We start from the raw sequence: 5,867 nt of genomic DNA, 5'->3' as shown, positions 1-5,867 counted from the left end.
AGCATTTAAAGAACTCCACTTTTTTCTTCTGCTTCTTTTTTTTCAGTATTTACCCGTTCATGAGCCCAGTGAAAAGATAAGAGGGATCCAGAGCTGTAAAGGCCCAGCGGGGGTTCTGGCAGGAGTTTTACTTCAGGTTAGAAATGTTGTTTGGCTTCGTTTTATGGCAGCAGGAGAGAACAGAGAGGAAGAAGAAAAAGTTATATCTGTTGCAATGACCTAACTTGGCTGGCAGTAAAGGTTTAAGCAGCTGTTTCCCTGTTAAATATCGTTTTCCTGTCAGTTTACACAAGCACTATAGAGTTACTTTTGGAGGGAAAAGTCCAGCTTGTTTTCCCACAGATGATGTTAGGTAACAGACAGCTGCAGCACTTCAATATTTGGATGGACATGAAATTCTTCTGGTTGAATTTTCAGTTAAAACCATGAGCAGCTATGTCAGAAAATATCTGTATATCATATAAAAATAAAACATCTCACAGATCCGGTCTGTAATCTTCTGCATACTGTCCTATCACCACCTTGGATAGTACCCCATTTTTCTCCATTTATTGCAGTGCCAACAAGAAATCTCAAAGCAGCAGGAATTTCACTTGTTCTGAATGTTCACAGTTAAAGACAAAAAGCTGCCAGCTCACCAATACGCAGGTAAAACATTAAAAATAAACCGATAATAATGTAATCATATACAAAATATATAGCAAATCCCAAATGACTCCTCTTCCTCCCCTGGGCTATACAGCACGCTTCAACACAACTCCAAACAAATTGCACTTTCAACAGATTCTTGTTAGAATAAATCCTTCCCTGTCAGTGAATTCATAAACATTTTAGTTTTGTAAACTGCTACCGCTTGCATGACGTTTAGTGTATATGTTGTAGCTTGTTCATGTTACTTCCACTAGCTTTGAAGTAGTTTCAATACAGAACTCCCAAAGGAAAATTGCTGATTTAAGGCAGCTAGCGATAAGTGAGTGTAATTGCATATTGTACATGTTAACCTTTTGAGGACTTTTGATTTCAGCCCTTTATTTCAGTTATGTCTTTTTGTATAAATGATTGTCTTATATTGTTCATTGTGATTAGCCTTTAGTCTAAAGGTGTCTTTAATTTGAACTCTATATTAATTTCCTTTTCCAATGAGATTCTGATTTATAAATTGAGTGTGGTAGGAACTGAACTGAACCAAACCAAACTTACTTCTCACAGGCTCTGGCGTGTAATTTAATTCTCTTTGACCTCAACTCAACGTTTGACACTGTGGACCACAATATCTTCTGAAAAAGGTAGTGTTAGACTGTTTAATCTCTTATCTGAAAAATAGGTCCTTCTCTGTAATGCTTGGAGATGCCACCTCCTCTTGTGCTTCAATATTTTGTGGGGTCCCCCAAAGATCTATATACTCTTGCTTAGCATATAGGCTACCCCTGGGGCAAATCATGCATAGACATGACATTGATTTACACCAATATGCATATGACAACCAACTATATATTCTAATAAGGCCTGGTACCGCATGCATCCTCTATCATGTTCTGCCTTTCTGAAATTAAAAAGTGGATGTCCAAAAACATCCTGCAATCCAATGACTCCAAATCTGTTTAAAATTACACACAAATAACTTGTTTATATCTTAAGTTCTGGAGTTTATTGCTATTATTATGTTTTATTGTAAAGCACTTTGTAACTGTTTTTTAAAAGGTGCTATATAAATAAGTTATTGTTAATATTTGATGGGCTGCCAAAGCATATTTGGTATTTTGCCAGGTAAAGTTACAGTGAACAGACCTGGCTGTGGCCAATGTCATTTGTTACCATGTTGGTTTCGACAATCCTCCCAAAAAGTTTGGTATGGGTTTTTTGTGGATTTGAAATTTTCACTCCTCCTCACAGCTATCCAGCCGCTGCATAAAGTGTGATTGTTTGAGGAACTGACAAACATTGTCACTTCCCTCGAATTCTGACATCAAAAAGTTGTGTTAGGAACGAGGTTTCAGATGCTGTTCGACAATCCGACAAGCACTTCATGTGAAACATACTGACACCTCCATGTACAGCGTTTCCACCCACATCGACTGCAGACAAGGAACGTGGGTTGAAAGGTTCATATTCATCCCTCAGACTGAACAGTTCCTTTTACAGAAAACACAAGTGAATCTTCAACAACCTGGTAGTGATAATTGACTCATTGTGCATGTAAATCTTCCAGTGTTTTCCACATGCTAAGAAAACCCACTGAATATTGGATTCTAATAATAACTTGTGTTTAAAGTGAGATATTGCCTTGATCTTAAACTGCAAATACAGCTAATGAATTTGATTGCCTGTAATGTAAACTTCATTGGCTCCTTCCTTCCAGCGTGCTGCTTTAATTATCTCTGCTGTACTTCAAACCGGCTCGATCCAAACCTTCAGTCAAAATGGGTAATTCACTTCTCCACAGCAAGTGCTCTCTCCAGGAGAAAATGTGGAAACAGTCTTTACATTGTGCTAAAAGCTTTAAAGATGAATGTAGTCAATTAAAAAACTGAATATACAGTATTATGATTCACATTCAAGTACATGTTGGTAAAATACCCTAACTATCTTTTACTGAATTTATACCTGTTCTGGCACATTCTGATTGTTATCCAGCTAAACAGCAAATATGTAAATCTGACAAAACATACACGTCAATGTTCAATATAAAATAGGGAAAATATAAAGCCACATGGAGGACGGAACAAAACAGCATCGCAGACTCGACATCACAGCGCCATTCTTGGTGGAATCAAGGCATTAAAGGTCCAGTGTGTAGGATTCAGTGGCACCTTTGCCATTGTTTTGCACCAAATGAATGACATTTTTAAAATAGAATTGTTATTTTAAATGTATACACAGGTACGTTAAATCGATATGAAACAACTAGAAAAAATAAAATAATCTTTTGGACCGCATTATATTTTTGACATCATGTCAAGAGAGGGGGATGGAGGATCAGAAATGGCCCCTGGGCCGGCAGTTTTGAGGTCCATGCCATAAGTAGTAATCATTATAAATACATAATAAACATTTTAATTAAAAAAGGTCCATGTGTGAGTTCTACATACGAAAATTGTAATGGGTTTGACCTTTTTAATAAAGAGGGGTGCCAGTCAGAGTCAGGTCTGATAAATAATATGTATGAAACAGAACAGAAATAATGCAGTCAAACAATACAAACAACAGCAATTTGCAAGGAAATGAGAAACACCAAAAAGAGACCAACATTGCAAAAACAAATAGTCCACACTCAATTCAGCTTTCACAGGTGTATTTACACAAAGCAATCTTGATGTGTATACGTGTGTGTGTGTGTGTGTGTGTGTGTGAATGTTCCAGAGTTCAATCCGATCAAATCCAGTTCACATTCACTAAAACAAACTCTGGGTTTGACCACAAAACCAAATCAAACTGAACCCGGAAATCAAAATATCATCATCTGTGTGCGCAGTTCAATCAATGTTAATCAGTCTGTTTACAGTACACCAGATACTTACTGTACTGTTGCAAGTCAGTCAGCTGTCTGTCAGTCATGTTTGAAGCGTCGGCCTTCGTGACAGGCGTTACGACAAGTGGCTATCAGATGCGGACTTCACAACACAATTGGTAAAACTGCTGGCGTCTCTCCTGCACTGACCAACCGCACTGGCAGCCCTGACACACACACACACACACACCCTGTGGAGCTGGTTTCACACAGCGCAGGTAATTTGGGAGGTTGTGATTGGGTGATTGAATGATTGTGGGTGTTGACTGTGGGAAGCAACTCTTAGTTGTTAGCAGCTCGCTACAAACTAGCACAACGCACCATCACTACTAAAAGTCGCTATGTTCTCTTTAACATAACCTACATTTAACTAAAAGTGTACATTCAGACGCATGGTGGCTTCACTCTGTGGAGAACTGTTTACCTTTCATTTATTTTTCAATTATCTGTTCTCTTCATCAACTTTACTTCTCTTTGCAAACTTTGAAAGCAATATCTTTTTTTCCCCTTTATTTCAGACATTTAATCAGACACGCAGCAGATTGAGGATTATTAAAGATGAATTGGTACGTGAACACAATGGAGTGGTAACCCCCACACACAGAGCAATCCAAAATACTTATTCTGCCTCTGAATTAATGTGATCAATCACGTGACACAAAATCTGAATCCTCCTCATCAGTTGCTTAAGACTCATTTTCAGACTTTGTTCTCAAAAAGTTCTGCTCAAACAAAAATCTTTATTCAGTGACGAAAGAAGAAGAAAAACACAACTTTACCTTCTATTAGCTGCCACCTCGATACCTTTTTGTTGGAATGTTATGTTTGCGATTTTGGCACCAAGATTTATTAACAAACAAATAGTTTGAGGATAAGGGACTCGGATCAGACCGGAGTCTATAAATACCTGAGAGATGAGCATAAGAGTTACGTAACAGTTTCTGACAGGACGATGTGTTCGAGTGCATCAATGGGTTGAAGTATTTCTCAGCGTTGTGCTCCCTCACTGTATCATTTACACTCTTGAGAAGTTTATGACTCACTCAGAACCATAACTGATGTACGATAATGCAGAATTAATACTTGTTCTGTCAGCTGTGGGATTCTGCTACGTCAGACTGTCTGAGCCTTCATCTCTCCTCACATCCTCCTCCTCTGACGATGTGGAGCCACTCTGTTTGCTCAGCAGCCGTCTGATCGCCGGCTCCGATCTGGGCTGCCAGAGGAGGAGATTAATGGAACCACGTTCTCCTTCACAGCGATAAAAATGCCTGTCGTGCCCCTCGGCTCTTCTTGGAGGCCGTATCCAAATGGATCTGTCGCAGTTTTGTGGAGATTAGATTAAATTTGGTGGTAATGTGATGCCATTCTGTGAAGAAAGATAAAGTACCATCTGCTCCTCTCTCCCATTTTGTGTTCTCTCTTCCCTTTGCAGGCTCTCACCTTCACGCCCCCACACACTTCTTCCTCCTCTATTTTCTCTTTCACTCCCGTTCTCAGTGCCTCCCTGTGTTTTCTCACCCATAATTGTTCTCTGTATATTTCTCTCTTGTTATAACTCATAATTAAATGTGTCCTTCTCTTTTAACCCTGAACTTCCAGGCTCTGTAATGTCCCTTGCGTATGCCGAACTTTCTGCATCTTCTTGAGTCATTCCCCTTCATCTCTCAGAGACTGCAGTGAGTGTAACTTCCACCCTCTCGGCCCCGAGCCCTGGTGCTCTGCAGAATCCTGGTGGGTGGTGTGGGCACCGGTCTCATGCTGCACTCTTGCTGTTTGTTTGTCTTTTATGGATTAATTTAACATTTCTAACCATGGAGGAAAAGCTTACTCGCTGAGAGAAGGTCAACAGGTTAAACTTTCTGGGAGTCATCCTTCTTGCTTAATTAATTCTTTCCTGCAGCAGTGGAAGCAGTAGAACTCAGGTACTCATGCTGGTGCGGCTGGACGCAGCTTTCTTCAACTCACCTTGTTCAAAATCTGCAAAGTTCAAAGTAGTCAAAAGGTGCTTTCACACCTAAGCTGTCCGCTGCTGTTCATTTGGGCTGCTGGTGTGAAAGCTCTCAATCAAACTGGTGCCAACTGGACCAAGACCTGCATAAAGGAAAGGTCCTGTCTGCCTCTATTTGGACTCTGGTGTGGTTCGTTGTTGTGTAAAGCAAACAAACCAAACAGGACTATGTGATAGTCAAAAAGAAACTAAATCCATCAACCAATTGCGAACTGTATTGATCGTCTGTGTTCAACATCAAGGAAGGGCTCATTTTGTCTTTTAACTTCCTATCTGCAGCAGATTGTGGTCATGTAATTATAAAGTAAGTAAGTAGTAAGTAAGAAAAGTTTATTTATAAAGCACATT

This window comes from Morone saxatilis, unplaced genomic scaffold (assembly GCF_004916995.1).
Source record: "Morone saxatilis isolate NCDOM2014 unplaced genomic scaffold, NCSU_SB_2.0 Contig11, whole genome shotgun sequence".
In the NCBI taxonomy this organism is placed as follows: Eukaryota; Metazoa; Chordata; class Actinopteri; family Moronidae; genus Morone; species Morone saxatilis.
This window is presented reverse-complemented; position numbering follows the sequence as displayed.